General features: G+C 47.1%; 1 long non-coding RNA gene across 2 annotated transcripts in view; it reads left to right on the forward strand.

The window, feature by feature from the left end:
• Positions 1 to 8,355: 8,355 nt before the first annotated feature.
• The window catches only part of LOC111098665, a 40,908-nt gene continuing 36,884 nt past the window's right edge, over positions 8,356 to 12,379 (forward strand). For both annotated transcript variants that reach the window (XR_005369737.1, XR_005369736.1), the window contains exon 1: positions 8,356 to 9,692. This is a non-coding gene — a long non-coding RNA (uncharacterized LOC111098665). The remainder of the gene's footprint in view (positions 9,693 to 12,379) is intronic.

Here is a 12,379-nt window from a genome sequence, read left to right on the forward strand (position 1 = left end):
TCAAACTTGGATGGACTGAAAAATCTGGTTTCGGATGCCTATCCCTAGACCTCATACACCATAGTTTCTGATGCATTAGGTCTAGGGTGGGAATGAGAAATCTACCTTTCTAACAAGTGCCCTAAGTGATGTTGGGTCAAAAACCCATGAACCAGACTTCAACACAGACATATTGTTAGGAGTAGAGGCTCTTGAGTCAAAAGGTCCTGGTTTCAAATCTTGGCCCATATTTATCAGCCACTGGACTTTGAGAAAGTTAACTTTAACTTCTGAAAGTCACAAATTTCTCATGTGTAATATGGGAATAATATAAATGGGGCTAAGAAGTTTGTGAAACAATATTCAGCATGTAGGAGAGGTTAAATAAATATTAACTATTTTGTTATGATTGATTTATTCTCAAACTCTGTGGGAGGGATCTGAAGTGTTTCAGGGCAAGGTGAGCTGTCACCCTATTTCTTTTGTCATCCATCTTACAAAAAGCCTTTGTCTGAGCAGGACTCCTCCCTTTTATCATGACCTCCTTTGTCTGTTCTTTCTCAAATTCTTTTCCTCTTCAAAGGTGCCCTTGATGTTCTTTTTAACTTGACTTCATCTCCATAAAACATTCACAGACATGGGCGCTCATCATACTAATCTCTCTACTTATGAATATGTTTGAAATTTTCCTTTAAAAAAAAGTCTTTTAAGGTCTTTGTTCACACGAACTGCTCCAAACGTTGCCCTCCCTAAGGTTAGCTCTGACCAATAGCACATGAAATTTACACCTGGGCAGTGAATTTTAGGCACCATCTCTTGAACTCTCCTCACTGGAGAGCTGCTGTCAACACAAGTATGTACAAGGTCTGAGCCTTATTCATGATCCCAGCATGGCCTTTTCCGTGAAGAACATCAACCATCCTAGCGTGTATAACGTCAGTCTGTCAGAGCTGTCAGGGGGGTTGTTTCCAGGTGGACTGCCATCTCACTGCCGGGATGGATGATCCAGTTGGCTAGGCCCTGTCCTGGGTTCTGGGGCCTGATCCCCAACTCCAACCAAGGTACTCCACAGATAAACGCAGATGATCCTAAGAATAAGGTAAAACTAATTTAGCTAGATGAGCATTCATTATTACTGCTAGAAAATAAATTCAAAGCATATGCCCTAATTTCCATAACTCAGTGCCAACATCTTTGTAAAAAGGTACTAGATGGGGAAGTGTAACTTAAAAATTACCAAGAAAGTTAAAAAAATACCAGCAAGTGATTTTTCTATTCTCAAGTAAATGTTTGAAAACGTCATTCTCCTAAATACAAAAATTCCAAGTGAAACTTCCCCAAACCTACTACCAATAGGATTTAGGCTATCGTGCTGTAACAAAGAGACCAAAGGATACATTGGTTTACCTCAGGTTCTATTTGCCTCTCTCATCACAGTCTTGAGGTGCTCCAGGGTGTAGGGCTGCTTGGCCATCCCTGCACAGGGCTTCCAACCAAGTCGGGAGAAAGAAGGGGAAGAGCCACAGAGTAGCTGAGTGTTCTCTATCGGTGCACATCTGAGAAGTGCACAAGTCACTTCCAATGACACTCCACTGGACAGAATTTAGTCGCCTAAGCCGCCCTTAACAAGTCTACTGGGACATGCATTCATCACATCGCCACCCAAAACTCAGAGTCCTATTATTTTTTTTTCTTTAAAAATTTTATTTATTGGGCAGCCCGGGTGGCTCAGCGGTTTGGCGCCGCCTTCAGCCCAGGGTGTGATCCTGGAGACCCAGAATCGAGTCCCACGTCGGGCTCCCTGCATGGGGCCTGCTTTTCCCTCTGCCTGTGTCTCTGCCTCTCTGTGTGTGTCTCATGAATAAATAAATAAAATATTTTAAAATTTTTATTTATTTATTCATGATAGACATAGAGAAAGAGAGAGAAAGGCAGAGACCCAGGCAGAGGGAGAAGCAGGCTCTATGCAGGGAGCCTCACGTGGGACTCCATCCCCGGATTCCAGGATCACGCCCCGGGCCAAAGGCAGGTGCTGAACCGTTGAGCCACCCAGGGTTCCCCTCAGAGTCCTATTATTAAAGAAAGGAAGAATAGGTATTGGTGAGAAGTAGCTGATTCCTTCTGGTTCCTCCTCACTTCTTATACAGTAGAAGTGCAGAAACTTTTTAGGTCATCCAAATCCTCAGTGGGAAGTCTGTTCAAGATGATTGTGGAGTATATGGTATTTGGAGTCTGGGTGCAAAACCTGGTTTTCTCACCCATTTGTGTACCTGTAGGCAAGTTACTGAACATCTTTGTGCCTCCACTTTATTATGTGTATTTGGGAAATAATAATAGTATCTATCTCACAGGGTATCATACGAAATAAATGGGGATATATTATTAAAGTGTATAACATAGTTTCCACAATGCAACCCCTTTCAAAAAATTTTTTTTCAAAAACAGAAAAAAAAAAATCTTACCTAAAATTCACATGGAATTTCAAGGCCCCTAAGTAGCCAAAACAATCTTGGAAAAGAAGAACAAAGTTGGGAGATCTCACACTTTTTTTTTTTATATAAATCTATTTCTGGATTTTTCTTTTTTTAATTTTAAATTATTTATTTATTTATTTATTTATTTATTTATTTATTTATTTATTTATTTATTTATAAGAGACACAGAGAGAAAGAGAGAGAGAGAGAGAGGCAGAGACATGGACAGAGGGAGAAGCAGCCTCCATGCAGGAAGCCCGATATGGGACTTGATCCTGGGTCTCCAGGATCATGCCCTGGGCCAAAGGCAGGCACTAAACCACTGAGTCACCCAGGGATCCCCGATCTCACACTTCTTAATCTCAAAAACATATCATAAAGCTATAGGAATCAAAGCAGCATGGTACTGGAATACAGACTTCTAGACTAATGGGATGGAATAGAGAGCTCAGAAATAACAGTTTCTAGCATGTAGGATGCACTCAATAAGTGTGCCGCCATCATCATCATCATCATCACCATCATCATCTTCATCACTAAGCTGGATTACTTTTCCCAGCCCACTTCTCCATATATTGCATTCTAATGTCAGCCATTTAGTTCAGGTGCATTTCTTTACTTCTTTACCAACTTTGAGTTTTGCAAGTGTTGACTGAGTACAAGGAGAAATGTGATTTAGGCAGCGATTAATTGAGGAAGGGCAGATTCCAATCTTATTGGGCCCCAAGGATTCAACCTGACCAAATCTTTTCTACTTTCCAAGGTTTTAAATAGAAATGAAAAGACTTATTGTTGTCCCATCATTGGGAGTTGGTGGGCGGGCAGTGGTCAGCAAGTCTATACGCAAAGGCATAGCTCACACAAAGCCAATTATGGACCCCTAGGGGCTGTTGTTCAGAAGTACAGAGTCTTCAGAGCATGAGAGGCCATACGCGGCTTGTGGTCTTGAATGCCGCACTGCTGGGTAAATCTTTGATATCTCACTGCACAGAGAACGGAACAGTCAAATGAACAGTGTACAGGGGAACTTTATTGTACAGGTGATTGCAGACCCAACCTGAGGTCAAGGAATAAAATGTTGGGCTGACAGCTCAGAGGTCAAGGCCTGAGCATGCATTTTCCACAATTGCTTCTGGAGTTTCAGAGGAGCTTAATGAGAGCCAACAAAATTTCTGAGTGTTTATTGGTAACTATGCCAGAATGCTGGGTTGACATTCTCTCATGGCAACATCATTTGATGTCCTAGGTGGAAGCAGTTTGCTTTTTTCTCCTCTTAAATAATAGCTACAATTCAAATATGATAAATGGTAATGACCAATTCGAGTTTCATTTCATATTGTAAAAGTGTTAGTCCCAGTTGCCACATTCAGACCACTGTGAAAGTCTACTGCTGATTTTTATTTAAAAATCTATGTCTGGAAAATGGTCTCTTTCAGTCTTTTTTTTTTTTAAGATTTTATTTATTTATTTATTTATTTATTTATTTATTTATTTATTTATTCATGAGAGACACAGGCAGAGGGAGAAGCAGGCTCCATGCAGGGAGCCCGACGTGGGACTCGATTCCGGGTCTCCAGAAACAGGCCCTGGGCTGAAGGCGGCGCTAAACCATTGAGCCACCCGGGCTGCCCTCAGTCTTCCTTTTTACCAGGAGATAATTATAAATTCATCAACCTGCAAGAAGGTATAACTGTTACAAACACAGTTAAGAAGGTCATGATGTGTGCTCTTACTGCTGTTATCTAGCAGATAAATTCTATTGGAGTCCCCTTCTTTTCTCGCTTAACCACACCCAGAGCAGTTGGTGGTGACTCCCAGACTTCCAGCCCATAACAGGGAGCTGTCAGGTCATGAGTGCCTGAATCCTTGGTGTCTGCAGTTCCATTCTATGGACCTTGGGGCAACCTGAACCTTCCAGAGAATTAACACAATAGGGAGACTTTTCTGTTTTCCCAGGAATCAGGCCATGATTTGGGCCATGATGAAAACCAGAAAAACACTTGCATGCCTTACCACTCCCACCCTCCAGAGTCAGGGGATGATATGTATTTAGGTAAACAGGCATTAAATACCGATGTGCACAGTTCTGGACTTCAGTGAATACCAGTCCTGATGTCTTAGAGAACAACATGACAGACCAGGGGCTGGGGCTATGCTACAGGCTCAGTTACGGGTTAGAAACCTGGGGTCCCTGAACTCTCCCCGCAGGGATCCATAGCTAAAATCCGAGGAGTCTCTGAACACAAATGGGGGAAAAAAAATGACATCTTTATTTTCACCAACCTTAAACTGAAAAGTGTTTCCTTCCACTATGAATGTAGGCAAGACATCACTGTAGAGGCAGCAGTGCTTTTGATTATAGGAACCACAAATGTATTCATGTCGCATTCGCTGTTGTAGACATCTCAAAATATCATCTATATTCATTAGTACTCCAAAATTCAACAGTTACTGGGCTCACCACTGTATCTCGTTGAATGCAATAATAAAGATGCACATATATTACTGTAGCTTAAATAATTTCTAGTGTTTTTAGTTGACTGTATCTAACATGTCTGGTTTCCTTTGTATTTAATTTTCTTTTTCGAAAAGCATTACTCTGAACCAGTGTCCATAGTCTTTGCTAGGTGGCAAAGGGTGGCCATGACACACACCCAAAAAGCTTGGGGGAGGGGGAAGCCCTGCTCTAAAAGACATCACCACTACACTACTGATGGGACCTTTTCTCTCAAAGACTGGGTATAACTTTAGAATCCTACTCAACATAGTGCATCCGGTAGCCACCAGCAATCAACTAGGATGACACCTATTTACCACCTCTGATCAATAAGAAGGAACTGATATAATGCCAGGCATCTCCTGGCCCCCACAAGGTTCAAGTTGATTTAGAGAGTAGGACCTAACCCTGGATTACATCTGCCCTGGATAGTTCTGCCCATGGGGAAGACTTTAGCTGAGTGTTTGCAGCCGAGCCCCAGGCATCTATGGAGCTTCGAAGCAAGACAGTCTCTGGAAGAAATGATCAGTAGCTCAAAGATTTTTTTGATCATAACACCAGTGTTGTTTAGGAAGCCACCATGTGTCATCCGTGTGTTCCCTGTAAAGCAGCTACCAGTATAGCAGTGTGCATTGGTACAATATTAAAAGCTCCTGGAGCTCCTGGGTGGTTCAGGTGGGTAAGTGTCTCCCTTTAGCTCGGGTCATGGTACTAGGGTTCTAGGATAGAGCCCCATGTCGAGCTCCCTGCTCCCTGCACCACACATTCTCTCTCTCAACCTCTCTCTCAAATTAATAAATAAAATCTTAAAAAAAGAAAGCTCCTTTCCAATTGGTAAATAGACAGTGGCTCAAGCTCCCTGAATGCCCTTTTACCACTCTAGCCACGTCAGGCCTAGGGAGCCCTGGTCAGCACTAGAGGGAAATAGCCTTATAACTGGCTAAGGCTCCGGCATGCCTGAGGGTGTCCTATATGTCCCCCATCCTCCCTCTACTTCTCACCATCAATGATGCTATGAGTACATTCAGACACCAGTCCCTCTGGGAGCAGGATTGTTGTCCTGTAAGGAAATATGTCTAGTGCACACCTGGTCACCCCAAGGCTGCTGTGTCCTGCTGCCTACTGCCAGGAATCACTTTTACTTGGCCTCTTTGGGTCCATAGTGTACAATAATGGTTGAAATATTTTGACTATTCCCCTTATCACAGCCACTCTACCTGCCCCTAAATATCTGCCACTTTCACCAAGCAGGAGTTTGCACTTACTGAAATGGTTGTGTAAGGGATTCCAGTATCACTTCTCCATATTTTTCTTGTTTACCACTGGATGACTTGGAATTCACAAAGAAGGGCAGTGTTGCACTGGAGGGGAGGCGGCTTCTAGGCACTTCGGCTGTGTCACATCAGCTATCATTCTTTGAGCCAAACCTATTCACTGGGGCTCAACCACTGTAGTCCTTGGAGGGCTAAGGCCATGGCATCTTTGTTCCATCTGAGTGCACCTCTACTACTACCTCTAACAACTGCCCATCACTAAGATCTAGGTTTGGATCTCTGAGTGAAATTGGCTACAGAGCAGCTCTCCACCCCAAGAGGGGGCAGGGATAGGGCTTTTTTTTTTTTTTTTTCCCCCAACCCACAGCCCTCATATATGTAGATAGCTTCATTATTGCTTTAAAGTTTGGTATGAAAATTAACAGAAAATTTGGGAAATTTGATCCAAGAATGTCCCACCCAAACATTTTCTTCACAGTCTGGTATATTATTTCAGACCCTAAATGGTGAAAAATGCCTTTTGAACATCATTCAACAACAAAGTGTGTGCTGATTTCTGTGGTGTGCTGCTGAGCTGTTGCTAATGGCACCGCAGTTGTGTGCCAGCTGGGAGCGGCTTTCCTTCTCTTCCAGTGGGCTGGGCACTTGCAGTCAAAATAGCTGAGTGGATTTTTTTCTCTACCACTTCCAAGCTGCATGCCTTGGGGAGCCACTTAGGCTTTCCAAGCCTCAGCTATTTATCTAAAACGAAGCTGGTGTGGGGTTTAAAGGAATGTAAAAGGCCCAGCCCAATGGCTAGCATGTAATAAGAACTCAGTCATTTGTTATTTTTGTTGTTTTAATGCTCTTTGGTATTTCAGTGAGCCAAGAGGCTGCACGCAGGCAAAGCAATGGCGCATTTGGAAGGATGTAGGGAAGGCTCAACCTTATTATTACATAATTGTTGCCGGAAATTCTCCATTAGAGAAACATTCTTTGGATAATCACTTTTTATTTTAAAGATTTTATTTATTTATTCATGAGGGACACACACACACAGAGAAAGTGAGAGAGAGAGAGAGAGAGAGAGAGAAGCAGGCTCCATGCAGGGAGCCCGACGCAGGACTCGATCCTTAGACCCGAGGTCACGCCCTGGGCCAAAGGTGGCGCTAAACCGCTGAGCCACCTGGGCTGCCCAGATAATCACATTTTTTTTTTGGATAATCACTTTTTAAAAACGCAAATACCTCTCCGTAGTACTTTATTAAACTATTAGCATTAATTTACATTGATAGGATATGTGGGATTGGCCCAAAAACATAGCATGTCCTAAGCTTTCCCTCCCCTGGGGATTGACAGTAAAGGGAGAAGCAGAAAAAGGAACAAGAGAGAGAGCGCGAGCTGGAGAGGTGGGGGTGGAGACTGGGGCCCACTTTGCGCCGCGGGGCCTGAGCACTGAGAGCTCTAAAAAGAGAAAACTGGAAGAGGATAATATTTAGGGGGAAAAAAGCTGATGGGAGAAGGCAAAAAAAAAAAGGAGGGGGAAAAAGTCTAAACAATTCCGGCCGTGCTTGACACAATCCTTGTCTCAGGTTGGTTCTGCAGGAGCAGACGCCGCGAAGATGGAGCTTGGGTTGCCCTGGTCCTCCTAGGGGTGCACACCTGGAGAGGCAGGTGAGCGGAAGTGGGGGGCCGGGCCGGCCCCCGCCGCGGCCAATCACGTGAGGAGCCCTGGGCTGACCCCGCCCCTTCCGGCCTGCGGCCCAAGGCCACGCCTTCCCGCGCCTTCGGGCTGGGCCCGTCCATCTTCCCCTCGCGCGGAGGCTCCTTTCCGATCCGGTTGGCGGCGCAGTTGTCTGGGGCTCCTGGGTCTCGCGTCCTGAGGGAGACTTGGAGGAGAGCGGCGAGCGGAGCACGACCCTGAGTTCCCGTCACGCTCCGCCCCACCCGGGAAGCCCGAGGTTCTGGGCACGAGGCCGTCACCGCGGGGGGCGGGGGGGGAGGCGGGAAGGCGCCAGGAGGGCGGCGCCCCTGGTCCTCCGGCCCCACGGCGGGACCGCGCGCCTCCGCGCCCTGAGGGCCGCAGGCAGTTGCCCACCGGATGTGGTAAGTCGTCTTCCTCCCGCCGGTTCCGGGGCTCGGGGAGCGAGGACGGCCGGCCGCCTGCACTGTTGCCGCCTGGACGCCGGGGCTCGTGGCCCCGCGGAGCCTCCATCCGGATCGCTTGGTCCATGGTTCCTGCTCGTGGAGACGCCGCGGGAAGGCTTCGGCCTGGGAATTCAACCGCACTCCGGAGGGTGGACGCCGTGCCCCAGGGGCAAGGCCTTGGCAAACCCTCCCGGGCGAGCAGCTGCTCCTGAGGAACGAGGCGCGAGCCGGGCCGAACCTGCTGCTCCGCTGATGTGACGTGGCCCCTGGTCTGCTGCGGTGCCTGTGCGACCTCACACCAGGGGACACAGCACCCTCGGAGCCCCTGACGGTGTGGCCCCGTGCTCCCCTGTGGTGCCTGTGCGACCTCACACCGGGGGAGGGAACACCTCGGAGCCCTTGACGGTGTGGCCCCGAGCTCTGCTGCGGTGCCTGTTCGACCTCACACCAGGGGACACAACAGTCTCGGAGCCCCTGATGGAAGTGGCCCCCGTGCTCCCCTGTGGTGCCCTGTGCGACCTCACACCAGGGGAGGGAACACCTCGGAGCCCTTGACGGTGTGGCCCCGAGCTCTGCTGCGGTGCCTGTTCGACCTCACACCAGGGGACACAACAGTCTCGGAGCCCCTGATGGAAGTGGCCCCCGTGCTCCCCTGTGGTGCCCTGTGCGACCTCACACCAGGGGAGGGAACACCTCGGAGCCGTGACGGTGTGGCCCCGAGCTTTGCTGCGGTGCCTGTTCGACCTCACACCAGGGGACACAACAGTCTCGGAGCCCTTGATGGAAGTGGCCCCAAGCTCTGCTGCGGTGCCTGTGCGACCTCACGCCATGGGACGGAACACCCTCGGAGCCCTTGAGGGTGTGGCCTCGTGCTCCCTTGCGGTGCCTGTTCGACCTCACACCAGGGGACACAGCACCCTTGGAGCCCTTGATGGAAGTGGCCCCGAGTTCTGCGGTGCCCTGTGCGATCTCACACCAGGGGACAGAACACCCTCAGAGCCCTTGACGGAAGTGGCCCCGTGTTCTGCTGCGGTGCCCTGTGCGACCTCACACCAGCGGACACAACACTCTCGGAGCCCTTGGTGTGGCCCGGGACCTGCAGCTGGGAAGGGCAAGCCTGTCCTCAGAATATGTGGCTTTCCCAGGATCCAAGCAGGATCCAGGCAGCCCAGTTGAGGTTAATTTGTTGCCAAGTTACCTAGTCAGTCTCTTTGGGGTCGTGGCACCATACCCGAGGCTCAGCGCTGGTGTCTGTTGCTGGACCTTCAGCGGTGCCATTCATGGACCTTATACTTCTTCTCTTTACATTCGAATTGAATCACCGGTAGCAAAATCAGTTTGGTAAGTGAGAGTCCATGAATACCATGCTCCTGGCCCAGGTATTGCCCCCATCTTTTCCACTGTGACCAGATGCCAGCCCTCACATAGCTGATGGCAAAGGGTGGCAGGCACCAACTGATGTGGTTCTGTTACCTGCTTGATTGCTCATTACCTTGTCTCTGATAGACACTGTCTGGTGGATGCCAACATAGGATACACAGACCTTCATACTTTGTGTCCTTGCCCATATGTCTGACTACATGTTCTTTGCTAGACCTCTTTGTCCCCCATCTCCTGATATTTTTCTTTCCATGCCCCTGTCCAAAGGCTGGCCCTTTTGATGCCACCTGTGAATCCATAAGTATATTCTAACCTTAAGCCATTTCTTTTACTACACAAAATGAATAACCAAGTGTACCTACAGGAAGAATTTTCCCTTGCCACTGTCTTGCAAGGCCACCTCCAAGTGAGGCTGAAAGGCAGCTGCTGTCTATTTTCAGGTTGTCCGCACATACTGACATGACCCATCCATAAATCAAGCTTAAGCTTTCTCCTCCATCTTCAGTTAGTCATACAGAATCACCCATGCAGCCGTAAAGTGGGAGCTGAGGAAGGGAAGCTGGTGCAATAGTAGCGGGTATGTTGGGGTCTGGTCTCCCTTCTCATGCAGCTTGCTTATGCCCTCTGATCCTGTTCATGCTCAGTCTGGACACCACTTTCATTTTGTTGGGCCAGTCCAACACTGTGTCTTTTTTTTTTTAAGATTTTTTTAATTTATTCATGAGAGACACAGAGAAAGAGGCAGAGACATAGGCAGAGGGAGAAGCAGGCTCCTCGCAGGGAGCCTGACGCAGGACTCGATCTCTGGACCCGGAATCACGCTCCGAAATGAAGGCAGATGCTCAACCGCTGAGCCTCTCAGGCATCCCCCAACACTGTGTCTTAATGGGGCTTAGGATGGGCAGCTCTAGAAGCTGGTCCCTTGGTGTCCTATGTCAGGCACTCTGTCTCTACCAGTGCCCAGGAGCATGCCAGGAGTTTTTTTCCCCAGAAGACATGGCCTTGCTCCCAAGCCTTAGGGACCTATGTTATGATTCTTTCAATGGGGCTTGTCACATACTTCACACATCGTATTTTCCTTCCATTGATAACACCAGCGGATCCACTGAGTCATATGACTCAAACAGGAGGGCTGCTTGCATTGGAGTCTGGACTTGCTGCAGATCCCTTCCCTGTCTTACAGCTCTCAAATCCAGCCCCTATTCACCCCACTCCATATTTAGGTCATAAAAGTATTGCTAGCGGTATAAGACGATGTCTCCAGAACCCAGAGACACCTACATGGCATTGGGCATCCTTCTTCATTATAGTTGGTGAAAGATGTAATAGCTTGTCTTTCGCTTTGGAGGGGATGTCCAGCATGTCTCTGACCATACATTTTTTTTTTTAGGACCATACATTTTTTTTAAAGAATTATAGTTCTTGTATAGGTTTTTTTTTTTTAAGATTTTATTTATTCATTCATGAGAGACACAGAGAGAGGCAGAGACACAGGCAGAGGGAGAAGCAGGCATCATACAGAGAGCCTGACATGGGACTCGATCCAGGGTCTCCAGGATCACGCCCTAGGCTGCAGGCAGCGCCAAACCGCTGCGCCACCGGGGCTGCCCTAGTTCTTGTATAGTTAACACGTAATGTTATATTAGTTTCAGTGCATGATATAGTGATTCAGCAATTCTGTATATTACTCAGTGCTCATCAAGGTAAGTGTACTGTTAATCCTCTTCACCTGTTTTACCCACCCCCCATCACCTCCCCTCTGGTAACCATCTGTTCTCTGTAGTTAAGAGTCTGTTTTGTGGTTTGTCTTTCTTTTCCTTTGTTTTGTTTCTTAAATTCCACATGTGAGTGGTGAACTCATATGGTATTTGACTTTCTCTGATTTATTTTGCGTAACATTATACTCTAGTTCCATCAGTGTCATTGCAAATGGCAAGATTTCATTTCTTTTTTTATGGCTGAGTAATAATCAACCCTGTGTATGTGTATAACATATGTGCACACATACCAAATCCTCTTTATACATTCATCTATGGATGGACACAGGCTGCTTCCATAATTTGGCTCTTGTAAATAATGCCTCAGTAAACATAGGGGTGTATATCCTTTCAAGTTAGGGTTTGTGTATTCTTTGGGTAAATGCCCACTAGAGTAACTACTAGAACATGTTAGTTCTATTTTTATTTTTTATTTTTTTAAAAATTTTATTTATTCATTCATTCAAGAGAGAGAGAGAGGCAGGGAAACACAGGCAGAGGGAGAAGCAGGCTCCATGCAGGGAGCCCGATGTGGGACTTGATCCTGGGACTCCGGGATCACACCTTGGGCCAAAGGCAGGCGCTAAACCGCTGAGCCACCCAGGGATCCCCTATTTTTAATTTTCTGAACAATCTCCATACTGTTTTCCACAGTGGCTGCACCAGTTTGTATTCCCACCAACAGTGCACCAGGGTTCCTTTTTCTCCACATCCTTGAAACACATGTTCCTTGTGTTTTTTATTTTAGCCATTCTGACAGGTGTGAGGTGATATCTCACTGTGGTTTTGATTTGCTTTTTCCTGATGATGAGTAAGTAATACTGAGCATCCTTTCATGTGTCTGTTGGCCATCTGGATATTTTCTTTAGAGAAATGTCTGTTGATGTCTTC

This window comes from Canis lupus, chromosome 14 (assembly GCF_011100685.1).
Source record: "Canis lupus familiaris isolate Mischka breed German Shepherd chromosome 14, alternate assembly UU_Cfam_GSD_1.0, whole genome shotgun sequence".
Taxonomy (NCBI): domain Eukaryota; kingdom Metazoa; phylum Chordata; class Mammalia; order Carnivora; family Canidae; genus Canis; species Canis lupus.